The sequence below is a fragment of the Topomyia yanbarensis genome, chromosome 3 (genome assembly GCF_030247195.1).
Source record: "Topomyia yanbarensis strain Yona2022 chromosome 3, ASM3024719v1, whole genome shotgun sequence".
NCBI lineage: Eukaryota > Metazoa > Arthropoda > Insecta > Diptera > Culicidae > Topomyia > Topomyia yanbarensis.
In genome coordinates, this window is record NC_080672.1 from 206,697,190 (window position 1) to 206,711,746 (window position 14,557).

General features: G+C 41.8%; 1 protein-coding gene across 14 annotated transcripts in view; it reads left to right on the top strand.

The window, feature by feature from the left end:
* The window catches only part of LOC131689268 (voltage-gated potassium channel subunit beta-2), a 1,724,569-nt gene that overhangs the window by 1,033,837 nt on the left and 676,175 nt on the right, over positions 1-14,557 (top strand). The gene's annotated exons all lie outside the window — the stretch shown is intronic.

The following is a 14,557-nucleotide window of genomic DNA, read 5'->3' on the forward strand; positions in this document are numbered from 1 at the left end:
AACTGTAGACTATATTTCAATATATCATAAATAGTTGTTCGCTTATGCACTTTTCTTGACAAAATGAGACAATATACCACTCAACTAACTGAATTAACAACTTATCGATTTCAGCTGTGCTAACACTACGTTTTGCGCTTTACTGGCAGCCCTAGCTGCTACCAAAAACTGTTCCGACCTGCAACATATATATATATATATATATATATATATATATATATATATATATATATATATATATATATATATATATATATATATATATATATATATATATATATATATATATATATATATATATATATATATATATATATATATATATATATATATATACATATATATATATATATATATATATATATATATATATATATATATATATATATATATATATATATATATATATATATATACACCAAAAATTCTGAATTTTATCGTTGACGTAATTGCAAACATGACACAATTGAACAAGCCGTAATTCACTAATTGACGAAAAATAACCGTGTTCCGTTTAATTTTACATGAAACATATATTTTACATGCTCAATGACATAAAATTACACTTACTACCATTCAGAACAACGCCATATGTAAATTAAAATTACGTGCTTTACGAAATTCAATGTCATGTAAAATTGGAATCAAAAGTAAAACTAAGTCATTTTTGATGCTCGTATATGTCAGGGTCAGGAGACGTAAATATACACGATTTTTTAGGTGTATATATATATATATATATATATATATATATATATATATATATATATATATATATATATATATATATATATATATATATATATATATATATATATATATATATATATATATATATATATATTTGCATATATATATATATATATATATATATATATATATATATATATATATATATATACACCTAAAAAAATCGTGTAATTTTATGTAATTGAGCATGTAAAATATATGTTTCATGTAAAATTAAACGGTGTTAAAGCGAGCAAAGAATTATAGGCAACCTAATTTTTCACAACCACCCTACAACTCCGACAAAGCGAAGAATGGTCAGTCCCGTTCTAGCGCGTAGCGTTCTTCGGTCTATCTCATCCATCTGATGCAGGTAGACACGAAGCAATACAGTCGGGTCTCCTACTACGCGATTAACAGGGGGCGTGAAAAAGGAATCCGCGTTGTAGGATACCCATAGCTTATGGGATTTCGACTAATTGGGGCTGTGGCCGATTATTTCGTCCGTCTCAACATGTAGCGCTATACTTTCTTTGGCAAAGTTGTTGTACTCACTTGGGCCTACAACTTAGAGTAATTGGGTATCCAATTAGTTGAGAACTATGCCGCTAGGGGTGCTATGAAGAAAGAGTAAATAAATCGAAATTCTCGTCGTAAATTCGACTATCATCAAATGGATTCAATGTCAAATATATCAAGACCCTGCTTATTTTGAAAGGTGGTGTCTTCAAGGAATTTATAAAAGAAGTCCAGAGGTTTTGGATGGTAGAAAGTATAACTTGCAATTACCCCACCAGGCGGCGCTAGTGCTAATGCAAATATTCAACACATGTTAAAATAATTCTATATCTCAACATCATGATGAGATAGAGTAGTACTGTCTTTAGCAAAGTTGCTCTAGAGGTCAAGGACTACCCAACGGTAATAGATTAGTTTGGAATACTCTCACTATGCGGCGCTAGTGAGCGTAGAAGCTTTCAACATGTGGTGGATTATGATATATCTCAAAAGTCTAATAACTTGGAAAAATGGTGTTTTCGGCAAAGTTCTCGAGGAGGTCAAAGGCTACTAGATTATGGATAGATTAAATTAGAATGGACCCGCCAGGCGGCGCTAGTGAGCATTTTCTTTTAAAGCATGTATCTCAAGATCATGATAATTTAGAAGGGTGGTGTCTTTGGCAATATTCATAGGCAGGTCGAGCTCTGTCCTACGGCGAACAAATTAGTTCAGAACTCACCTACTAGATGGCGCTAATACGAATGAAACTTTCTTATCATTATAGATATATTTCTAAAGTCTGATAATTTAGGAAAACGCTGTTTTTGGTAAAATTCTCCAGGGGGACAAGTGCTGTTTGACAATGTATAGAAAAATTCGATTTTACCCGCTAGGTGACACTAGTGAGCATGCATTTTTCCTTTCAATTTCTGCATTTCAACATAAAGGCAGTTTAGAAGGGTGGTGTCTTCAACAAAGTTGCTCGAGTGGTCGAGGATTACCCAACGGTAACAGATTAGTTTAAAATACTCTCACTATGCGGCGCTAGTGAGCGTAGATGCTTTTAGCATGTGGTAGATAATGATGTATCTCAAATGTCTAATGATTGCGCTTTCGGCAAAGTTTTTGAAGAGCTCAAGAACTACTCGATCATGGATAGACTAAATTGGAATGGACCCACAAGGTTACGATAGTGAGCAAGTATATATTATACAGGGTGTTTGGTTCATGAGTAAGAATCTCTCGAGAGGTGATTTACTGCCATATTTGGAGCAAAAAATCGTTCTACACATACCATCAAATATCAACCGTTACAGAGTTATTGAACTTTTTGTGTAAAAAACTTGTTTATCTTAAAACACCTGTAACTCAAAAGATATACCTCGTGTTGTAAATCTTTTAGTTCCATTGGAAAGGTGAAAAAAAATTTATTGAATAATGTTCTTATATCTTTCAGATTAGCTTTAATTACCTTTTAGTTGTAAAGTAGTTAAAAGTTAGTGTTTTTGATGAGGTTTTTGTTAATTTTCTCAAAATAATGAATTATGATTATAGCAATATCTATTATCCAAAAGTTGGGTTTGAGGACGATTCTTAATTTATTCTTCAACATAACATTCCTATCTCTTCTCGTTTCCTTGTAATTTGACTTCTAAACTTTTCATGTAATTGACTTGCAAGTTCTTAAAAGACTCTAATCTAAAAAATATGCTTTATATCGCTATTATCAGGGCTTCATTGGAAAGCTGAAAAAATTTCATTTCGATATATGTACAGATCTTTTAGTTAAGTGTACTACATGACTTTTTACTAGTAAAATAACTCAAAATTTGCTTTTTTGGTGATTTTTTAATTATTCTAATTATTAATCAACTGAATTTATCGTCACTATTGTTCATTTGGTGCCCCTTAATACTCTCTACAACTTGTTATTTGACACATTATCCCTATCGCTTTTCATTTCGCTGCAATTTAATAGTTAACACAGCATGGACTCAATGATTTTGCTTCGAAACTAAAAGAGATAATTGAATGGAACCACAGGAAGAATTGTAGTACTTGCTAAGATGCATTAATTCCATGATAATAATGGTGAAGTTTATTATTTACTATTTTAAGAAAATAACGAAAATGCAAATAATGACACTAACTTTAAACTAATTAACTTCTAAAAGAATACTAAATTCACTTAACTGAAACTTATTAATACATTTTTCTCTGCAAAATTTTCCTGGCTTTCGAATAAAAAAAAGAAAAGGTACAATAAGTGCCATACTTTTTCAATAAGAGCTAGTATTAGTGAATATGAGATAAAAATATCCAAGTTCAATAACCCAAACACATGAAAACAAGACAAGATAAGTGTATCATGTCAAAGAACAAATTATACAACTTTTCAAGACTAACAATTTGAATTATTAAAATAGTGATGTTAACTATTAAGATTTTCGCGAAGTGAACGAAAAATCGATCAAAATTGTTAAATTTTAAATAAATTACTGTGAAAAGATTACTTAACCTTATTAGCTGAAACATTTGAGGACATTTTTCAGTGGAAAATTTCACCTATCCAATGGATCTAAAAGATTTGAAATACAAAGTATATTTTTTGAGTTAGGTGACACTAGTAAGCACGCATTTTTTCAATTTCATCATTTCAATATTAAGGCAGTTTAGAAAGGTGGTGTCTTCAACAAAATGGTTTGATAGATCAAGGACTACCCAATGGTGACCGATTAGTTTGGTATACTCTCACTATGCGGTGTTAGGGGGCGTGGAAGCTAGATTATGAATTATCTCAGAAGTCTAATAAATTAGAAAGATGGTGTTCTTGGAAAAGTTTTTTTTAGGAAGAATAATGGCTACTCGATTATGAATAGATTATTTACTGCTCTGATTCTTGTTAATTTTATTGAAATTTCTGAAGTAGCCTCAATTCGGATAAGAGGATAAATTCATCAACCCATTCTCTGGCGCATTATGAGAGTATTCAAAAGCAATCTGCTATCATCAGACAGCTCTAGAACTACCGATGAATTTCACTGAAGAAAGCCTTCTTCTAAACTGTCATGATTTTGAGGTGCTAAAATTCGCAAAAAATTTTTTTTCTCTAATGCCACCTAGTAACTGAAATTCACGTTAATCTAATAACACCATTTTCATGAATTATCAAACTTTTGACTTAAGCTACTACGTAGTAGAAGTTGTATTCTCCCTAGCAATGAGTGAGTTCTGACTAATCTGATCACAGTAAGATAAAACTCAACCAGTCGATGAATTTTGCCAAAGATACCACTCATCCAAATTATCCTGATCTCGAGAAAAAAAATTAAAAAAAAGCTTTCCCACTAGCGCCGCCTGGCGGGTCCATTCCAAATCATCTATATTCGAGCAGCCCTTGATTTCCTCAAGAATTTTGCCGAAAACACCATCTTTCTAAGTTACACTCTTGAGATGTATCATAATTTACCAGGTCCTAAAAGTTTCTGCACTCACTAGCGCCGCATAGTGAGAGTATTCTAAACTAATCGTTGGGTCGTTCTCGACCTCTCAAGCAACTTTGTTGAAGATACCACCCTTCTAAACTGCCTTTATGTTGAGATGCAGAAATTGAAAGAAAAAATGCGTGCTCACTAGTGTCATCAAGCGGGTTAATCCAAAATATTTTTTACATTGTCAAACAGCACTTGTGCGCCCTGGAGAACTTTATCAAAAACAGCGTCTTCCTAAATTATCAGGCATTAGAAATTGTTCGTTCTCAGCAGTTGGACCCATTTCCTGCCATCCAACTTTCGGCGCACAGAACTCAAGCGAAACGTAATACGAAACAGCGGCACAAAAGACGGACTGTGATTCGGCACTGATGCAATTGAAATAAAACAAAAGTGTTGAGGACGATCGACCGCCGCCGGCGGTGGCTAAACTGTACTGATTTTATTTGACACTTTTGTTGCTGGTAATATGTAATACAGTGGCGAGGGTATTTGCACAGATTGCGCTCTGCCGCAACATACTCCCCCACCAAAACGAATGTTTTTAAATAAATTTTGGATGTTGATTATTCTGAACTCTGGGGATAAAACTTGAAAAATGACTTGCAATCCATCCTAGGTTCCTCCATTGCTGTTTGGATTGTCGGTGGTATTCTGTAATGGCGACATGTTGGCGTTGCTGGACTTATTGCTACGGAGCACTTGCTGGTTGATGAACGCATTCGGAGACGTTGCGATCCGCGCAACTGGGAGTAGATTTCGGTGGAAAATGCGTTCTACTAAGCGGCTGCAAGTACGCCCACACTGACATAGCACCGCAGGGGGTTGATTTTGCTATACAGCTGCATACCCGCTCACACCGGCATAGCTGAAGTGATGTAGAATAAATCCGCAGCCGATTCTCCTTACACGAATTCCTACTATCGAACTATCGGATGGCAGGTTGTCGTGGCACGTTGAAATCCTGGTCACGGCACCAATGTTCGTTCTCAGCAGTTGGACCCATTTCCTGCCATCCAACTTTCGGTGCACAGAACTCAAGCGAAACGTAATACGAAAGAGCGGCACAAAAAACGGACTGTGATTCGGCACTGATGCAATTGAAATAAAACAAAAGTGTGGAGGACGATCGACCGCCGCCGGCGGTGGCTAAACTGTACTGATTTTATTTGACACTTTTGTTGCTGGTAATATGTAATACAGTGGCGAGGGTATTTGCACAGATTGCGCTCTGCCGCAACAGAAATATATCTATAATGTTGAGAAAGTTGCATCCTCATTAGCGACGCCTAGTGGGCAAGTTCAGAACTAATTTGTTTGCCTTAGGACAGAGCTCGACCTGTCTATGAATATTGCAAAAGACACCACCCTTCCAAATGATCATGATCTCAAGTTACAGGATATGAAAAATAATGCTCACTAGCACTAACTGGCGGGTCCATTCAACTTTAATCTATCCATAATCTAGTAGCCTTTGACCTCCTCAAGAACTTTGCCGAAAACACCATCTTTCTAAGTTACTAGACTTTTGAGATATATCATTATCTACTACATGCTGAAAGCATCTACGCTCACTAGCGCCGCATAGTGAGAGTATTCTAAACTAATCTGTTACCGTTGGGTAGTCCTCGACCACTCGAGCAACTTTGTTGAAGACACCACCCTTCTTAACTGCCGTTATGTTGAAATGCAGAAATTAAAAGTAAAAATGCATGCTCACTAGTGTCACCTAGCGGGTAAATTCAATTTTTTTCAATACATTATCAAACAGCACGTGTCCCCCTGGAGAACTTTACCAAAAACAGCGTTTTCCTAAATTATCAGACTTTAGAAATATATCTATAATGATAAGAAAGTTTCATTATTATTAGCGCCATCTAGTGGGCGAGTTCTGAACTAATTTGTTCGCCGTAGGACAGAGCTCGACCTGTCTATGAATATTGCCAAAGACACCACCCTTCTAAATTATCATGATCTTGAGATACATGCTTTAAAAGAAAATGCTCACTAGCGCCGCCTGGCGGGTCCATTCCAATTTAATCTATCCATAATCTAGTAGCCTTTGACCTCCTCGAGAACTTTGCCGAAAATACCATTTTTCCAAGTTATTAGACTTTTGAGATATATCATAATCCACCATATGTTGAAAGCTTCTACGCTCACTAGCGCCGCATAGTGAGAGTATTCCAAACTAATCTATTACCGTTGGGCAGTCCTCGACCTCTCGAGCAACTTTGCTAAAGACAGTACTACTCTATCTCATCACGATGTTGAGATATAGAATTATTTTAACATGTGTTGAATATTTGCATTAGCACTAGCGCCGCCTGGTGGGGTAATTGCGAGTTATACTTTCTACCATCCAAAAGCTCTGGACTTCTTTTATAAATTCCCCGAAGACACCACCTTTCAAAATAAGCAGGGTCTTGATATATGTTGGGTTCTAGTCCTTTACCTGGCAGGGTCTTCGATAGCGGGTGCGGAGGCAATCACCAAAACCAACATCGAGCGGGTGAAGCTTCAGGTGGATGGGGAAAGGGGCATGCATCCAGCATGCAAAATCAATTGTGTCACTCCAAGTGCCAAATCCTTCCAAAGGGACAAGAGTTTCTCCGCAGGAACCACACCAAACGCACTTTTAAAACGGCCACCGGATTACTTTCCGAACAACACTTTTATTCTAACGAACATGCAATTTATTCTTAATTATAATTACACTTAAATCTAAACGAATTAAAATTCCGACGGGCGGGCTTCGACCCGTGGTAGTCCGTGACCTGGTTTAATTCCAACTGCCGCAACTGATCCGAGCACGTCATCAGCAGACCAGTGCAGCACGATCGGGATCGCTCTCCTTCGATGTTTTATCTCGGGTTGAGTATCGATCACGCTCTTATCAGCCTTCCTTATCACCCCACCGGGGTAGTAGCACGGGCGACGGTGCAGATGGTGCTGCCGGTGATCTTCCTTCGCACGATGTGTAGTAAGCTCTCAATCCAGTCTCTCGTTCTTTTTCGGATTCTCATGATGATCGATGTCCACATACTGATAGTACAGGCGAGATGACCATCAGATGTTGAGAGGATTATTATCCAGGGTTGCAGTACTAGGGGCGATCTTATTCGTGAACAATATATTTGACATTGAATCCATTTGATGATAGTCGAATTTACGACGAGAATTTCGATTTATTTACTCTTTCTTCATAGCGCCCCTGGCGGCATAGTTGTCAACTAATTGGATACCCAATTACTCTAAGTTGTAGGCCCAAGTGAGTACAACAACTTTGCCAAAGAAAGTATAACGCTACATGTTGAGACGGACGAAATAATCGGCCACAGCCCCAATTAGTCGAAATCCCATAAGCTATGGGTATCCTACAACGCGGGTACCGCGCAGTAGGAATCCGCGCAGTAGGAAGCCGCGTTGTAGGAATCCGCGTAGTAGGAGACCCGACTGTAGATCTTTTTGGCACGATCGTTCGCCGGTCGCTGGTCAGCTGATCAAATGTAGGTCAGAGAAATACAGTTAGTATCAAATATACAGTCCACGCAACTACACGTTTTTACGCGTTTCTGTTCGCGCAGTGAATTTTACAGTTTTTAGTTTTCACTCCAAGTATCCGAAGAACCAACAGTGCGCGCGAACATTTGGTCCTTCGAGCCGGATCACGGTGACGGTTTTCGCATACTTGGCGGGACGTTGTCCCTTTGAAAAGTGACACTAAATGCCGGGCAAGTGCTGAACAATTAAAAGCCCGTGAACAATAGTGAAGTGCTCCATTTTCGACGCCGGACAACGCAGTGGACGCCATCGTGAAGCAGTTTCGCGGCGCCATCGCTACTAGAGTGCGACGAAGACAATTGGACGGCGACGATTGCAGCAGGAAGCACCACGATCCGGACGGAATCTGGACTAAGAATACCGGGGAAGTACAGTGCATGTATGGTGGCTTGTTGCATGTGGCCACCAAAGATTGTGACGGTCAATAAAGTTATCAAATGCATGCGAGTTTTTTCTTGGCGAGTGCATGAGTCGTGTCCACCATTAAATTTGGTCTCGGTATTTCGCTGGTTATTTCTGGCTGTCGTCCGCTCCTTTATTTGATTATTCCTTGCTGCTGTCAATTGGGTTGATAAGTCTGTATTCTGTCTCGCGAGGTCGCGGTCGTGGAACGTCGAGTCGATTGGTGAATTTTCGGAAACGGGAGTGCTAGTGAAGGTGATTAGTGCGTGATAGTTCCTGATTTCTACAGTGCAGTGAGTGAGAGGTGTAAAATTTGAAAATGGTTGGTGAAGTGAAGGCACTGTTGAAGCGTGAACGACAGTTGCAGAACAGTTTAACGTCCATTGACAAGTTTATTCAGAACTATGACGATGAACGGGATGCGCGTCAATTAAGTGTGCGATTGAACGTGCTAGAGCAAGTGGGTGCAGAATATTATACGGTGCGTGCCAAACTGGAGCTTTTGCAGGAAGAAGAAGAGGAAAAGAAGCAGGCTGGTGCTGAACCTGCGGTGAAAGAGGAAGCATTGCACCACCTCGAAGGCAATGCACGACTTCGACGATCGTTTTTGTACCCTGAAGGCTGAGCTACTAGAGCTGCAGTTGTGCAAGGACCAGTTGCATACCAGCCACAACGACTCCGATTCATCGGCGCATCGGACGTCTACGACTATCTCCCGAGTAAAACTTCCAGAGATACGACTTCCAAGTTTCGGTGGACGAATTCATGAGTGGGTGACATTCCGCGACACTTTTCGTAGTCTCATCGACCAAATCGCGCAGCTGAACGAGATCGATAAATTCACATACCTGAGGGCGTCACTTTCTGGTGAAGCGCTCCAGGAAATTAACTCGGTCGAGATTTCTGCTGCAAACTATGATGTGGCTTGGAAGGCGTTACAAGAACGGTACGAGAATAAAAAGCTGCTTGTGAAAGCGTACTTAGATGCTCTCTTTTTCATCGAGCCACTGAAGAAGGAGAGTTACGACGGGCTTAGTCAACTGATCGGCCTGTTTGAGAAAAACTTGCAGATGTTAGAGAAGATTGGTGAGTCTACAGAGAACTGGAGCACGATTCTTGCCTATATGGTATGCACGAGGTTGGATTCCTCGACACTTCGACAATGGGAGTCTCATCATAATTCCAAGGATGTCCCAAATTATCGAGATTTGATGGGATTTCTGCGTAGTCAGTGCTCCGTTCTGCAATCCATTTCCATCCCATCCAAGTTGTGCGAAGTTTCAGAAGCAGTCTGTTCCAGATCGCATCAGCGCTGTTAAAAGAAGTAAGCTTTGTCGCAACTGTCTGCGTCCAGGACACGTTGCAAGAACCTGCGAGAGAGGAGCCTGTCATCACTGTCATCAGCGTCACCACTCGATGTTGCATACTGAAACACCGCAGACAGGATCCTCCGTTTCACTTCCGCAGTCAAGACCTCAGACAGTACCCCAGCAGCCACGACAGCCACAAACCAAGCAACACAGTCCGAACCAACAAATACACACTCATCCGACCAATGCACAGACGAACACCGCCAACTCGCATAACACAACAACACCACCGTCCAACACCAACACAGCCTCCACTAGCCAAACATGCATAGCACTCCCCAACGCACCTACACACAGTATTGTTCTCTCGACGGCGCTTGTGACCGTTATGGACCGTCACGGCAATTCGTTGCTTGCGCGAGCCTTGCTAGATTCTTGCTCGCAGCATTGCCTGATGACGGCTAGTTTTTCAAATAAGCTTAAGTTCCGTGAATCGCCAGCATTTTTGTGAATTCAGGGCATTGGTTCGTCGAGTGTAGCGTCAACAAGATCCGTCAGTGCAGCAGTTGCTGCACGGTCTAGTGAGATTTCGTCGTATGCCGAGGAGATGTGTTTCCATGTTTTGCCGAAGCTAACATTGGCGTTACCGACAGCAAGCTTCAATCCATCGCAGTTGTGTCTACCAGAAGCAGCAGCTCTTGCCGATCCCTGGTTTTATGAATCCGGTCCGATTGATATTATTATCGGGGCGGAATATTACGTCGACCTGTTTGAAGAGGGTAGATACAAGGCAACTGAAGACGGGCCTACTCTGCAGAAAACTGTTTTTGGCTGGATAGTTTCCGGTCGCGTTCCCAGTTCATCATCTAGCGGTGCAATTTCGACGACCAACGTTTGTTCAACAGCCGAGATTCAAGATCAATTAGCCAAGTTTTGGGAGTTAGAAACTTGTCGAACAACCAGCACGAATTCCACGGAAGAGTCGGCGTGCGAGAAAATCTTCAGCGAGACTACATTCAGAGATGAGACGGGGAGATTCGTAGTCACACTTCCAAAAAGGCAATCGATCATCTAGCAGCTCGGTGATTCTAAAGGTACAGCTGTTAAGCGGTTTATGAGTTTGGAGCGACGTCTGGCAGCGAACCCGGAGTTGAAAGCGCAGTACAGTGAATTTATACACGAGTATCAAGCTCTTGGTCATATGAGCGAAGTCGTCGATGATACCATCACACCAGAGGCCGTCTACCACCTGCCGCATCACGCTATTTTGAAACCTGACAGCACAACTACGAAGCTGCGCGTAGTGTTTGACGCTTCATGTCGAACTAGCTCAGGGTACTCTCTGAACGATGCTCTAATGGTCGGTCCTGTCGTACAAGACGATTTGTTGGATGTTATTCTCAGATTCCGTCTACATCGTCACGCACTAGTCGCAGACATCGCAAAAATGTACCGCATGGTGCAAGTTCAGCCTGCCGATCAGCCTCTGCAAAGGATTCTATGGCGAGATTCATCAGCAGAACCCATCAAAATCTTCCAATTGACTACGGTCACGTATGGCACGGCTTCCGCGCCGTATTTGGCGACAAAATGTTTGCAGACATTAGCAGAAGATGGTCAACAGACACACCCTATTGCTGCGAAGGTGGTCCGGCAGGATTTTTATGTAGACGATATGTTGTCCGGAGTGGACGAACCTGAGGAAGGTAGAATGTTTGTCAACGAGATGATCAGCCTAATGGAATCAGCGGGATTCTCGTTACGAAAGTGGAACTCCAACTGCAGGGAGATTCTGTTAGAGGTACCTGAACATCTGAGAGATGATCGCACTATTCTCCAGCTTGATTCCCCAAAATCCACCGTTAAAACGTTAGGTTTACTATGGGAACCCAGTACAGATCGATTCCAATTCAGCACCCCGCAGTGGAACTCATCGGCGGTCATCACCAAGCGCACCGTTCTGTCGGATGTCTCTCGACTTTTCGATCCACTCGGACTCGTAGGGCCCGTGATCATACAGGCCAAGATGTTCATTCAAGAATTGTGGAAACTTGACTGTGGTTGGGATGAACCACTCGCCGAAAGCATGCAGGATCACTGGCATGAATATCGTCGAAACTTGACTGGCCTTGAGGGATTGTCTGTACCTCGCTGGGTTGAATTCAGATCCGATACCATCGACATACAGCTCCATGGGTTCTGCGATGCTTCTGAGAAAGCATATGGGGCCTGCGTCTACGTGAGAAGTATCTCCAATAGCGGGTCAGTTGCTGTACACCTACTGGCATCGAAGTCCCGTGTCGTCCCTCTTGAGAACCTGAAAAAGAAGAAGCAACGCCAAACGATTCCGCGCTTGGAGCTTTCTTCAGCTTTACTCCTTTCCCACCTCTACGAAAGAGTGGTCAGTAGCACACACATCACAGCCCCAGCTTTCTTTTGGACAGATTCGATGATTGTTAAGTGCTGGTTAGCATAATCACCGTCGCGATGGAAAGAATTCGTTGCGAACCGAGTTTCAGAAATCCAGCATATAACGAAAGGCAGCATCTGGAATCACGTATCAGGAGTTGAAAACCCAGCCGATATAGTTTCTCGCGGCATGACGCCTGCGCAGCTGCAGTACCAATCGCTATGGTTTGGTGGACCTCACTGGCTGCTTCCGGAGAAAGATAACTGGCCGGGAACACTGCAAGCTTGCGAAGACAGCATTGACAGATCAGTACTAGAGGAAAAAGGAGCCGTTGTCGCAGTTCTGAAATCCGTTTCTCCCAGTGAGCTGTTTAACCTGCGATCAACTTACACTGGATTGGTGCGACTCACAGCATACATTTGTCGGTTCCGTTTCAACGCTCAAGCTGCAAATCGGAATTGCCGAAACCTTGGAAGTTTAACCGTCAAGGAATTCGACGGCGCTGTACGGACACTTGTCTCTCTGTCTCAGCGGGAATGTTTCCCACAAGAGCTGGCGGATTTGACCAACAATCGTCCACTACGTAATTCATCGATCCTTTCGCTCGATCCTCAGCTAATTGAAGGCATACTATGCGTTGGCGGCCGGCTACGGCACGCACATCTGTCGAACAGTCGAAAGCATCCGTTCATTTTGGATCGTCGTCACCCTCTTGCAAGGATAGTAATGGAGTACTATCATCAGAAGCTGTTCCACGCGGGTCAACAGTTACTGATATCGGCAGTTCGAGAACGATTCTGGCCGACATTCGCCCGTGATTTAGCAAGAAGCGTAATCCATAAGTGCGTCGCATGCTTTCGGGTGAAACCGAGAGTCCAGGATCAACTGATGGCGGATCTACCGCCAGAAAGAGTCACACCATGCTTACCGTTTCGTCGTGTTGGAGTTGACTACTGTGGACCGTTTTTAGTAGGCTACCCGTATCGCAAAAATCGCCCAGTGAAGTGCTTTGTAGCCATCTGCCTGGTCACCAAAGCAGTGCACCTGGAATTAGCAGCAGACTTGACAACCCAGGCCTTCTTGGCCACACTGAAACGTTTTCCATCCCGGCGAGGCAGGCCGGAACTCATCATGTGCGACAATGCTCGAAATTTCGTTGGCGCAAAACGGGAGCTTGACGAGCTTCGTAAATTGTTCAACAATCAGCAGTTTCAAGAACAGGCGATAAGGGAAGCTTCAGAGGACAAAATAGACTTCAAATTCATACCAGCACGATCGCCGAACTTTGGCGGACTATGGGAGTCAGCAGTGAAGTCGTTCAAAACCCTATTCAAACGCACTATAGGAACACGAAGTTTGCTTCAAGACGAAATGCTTACAGTACTAGTACAAATCGAAGCGATTTTAAACTCTCGTCCGCTTACACCTGTTAGCAACGATCCAGCAGATTTCGAAGCGTTAACTCCAGGACACTTTCTGATTCATCGGCCACTAACGGCAATACCAGAACCAAACCTGGACAGTATTCCTGAAGGTCGACTTGCAGCATGGCAACGGAATCAGCAGTTTCTTCAGCAATTGTGGAAAAGGTGGTCGGAACAGTATTTATCCGATCTGCAAAACAGAACCAGATGGATGCGACGGAAGGAAAATTTAGCGATTGGGACCATGGTTGTCCTGAAAGATGAAAATCAGCCCCCACTAAAATGGCAGTTGGGGCGCATAACGGAAATTAATCCTGGACCGGATGGAAACATTCGTGTCGCAACAGTACAAACGAAGGATGGTAGCTACCGAAGAGGGATTTCCAAAATCTGCGTGCTACCCATCCGTGACAATTCCAACTCAACACCCGAAGAGACCTAGATGTCTCCAGTTGCGGAGATCCAGAGGATCTCCGCAACCACCAGTTAAGTTATGTATGTTTTTTATTTTCAAAAAGCTTATCAGAATTTTCTTTCTCAGTCGCAACGTCAGGTTTCGGTCATCTCCCGGAATGCTAGACAACCCGCACTCAAGCTAAATGAGTATCCTTGTTTGATTCCCCACATTCGGAGGTAATCTGTTTTGTTTCGGTGATGGTCCATGTTTTTTGATGTTGCATGCTTGCATTATGTTCGAGTTTGTACTGTCCTCTGTGAAGAATCCGT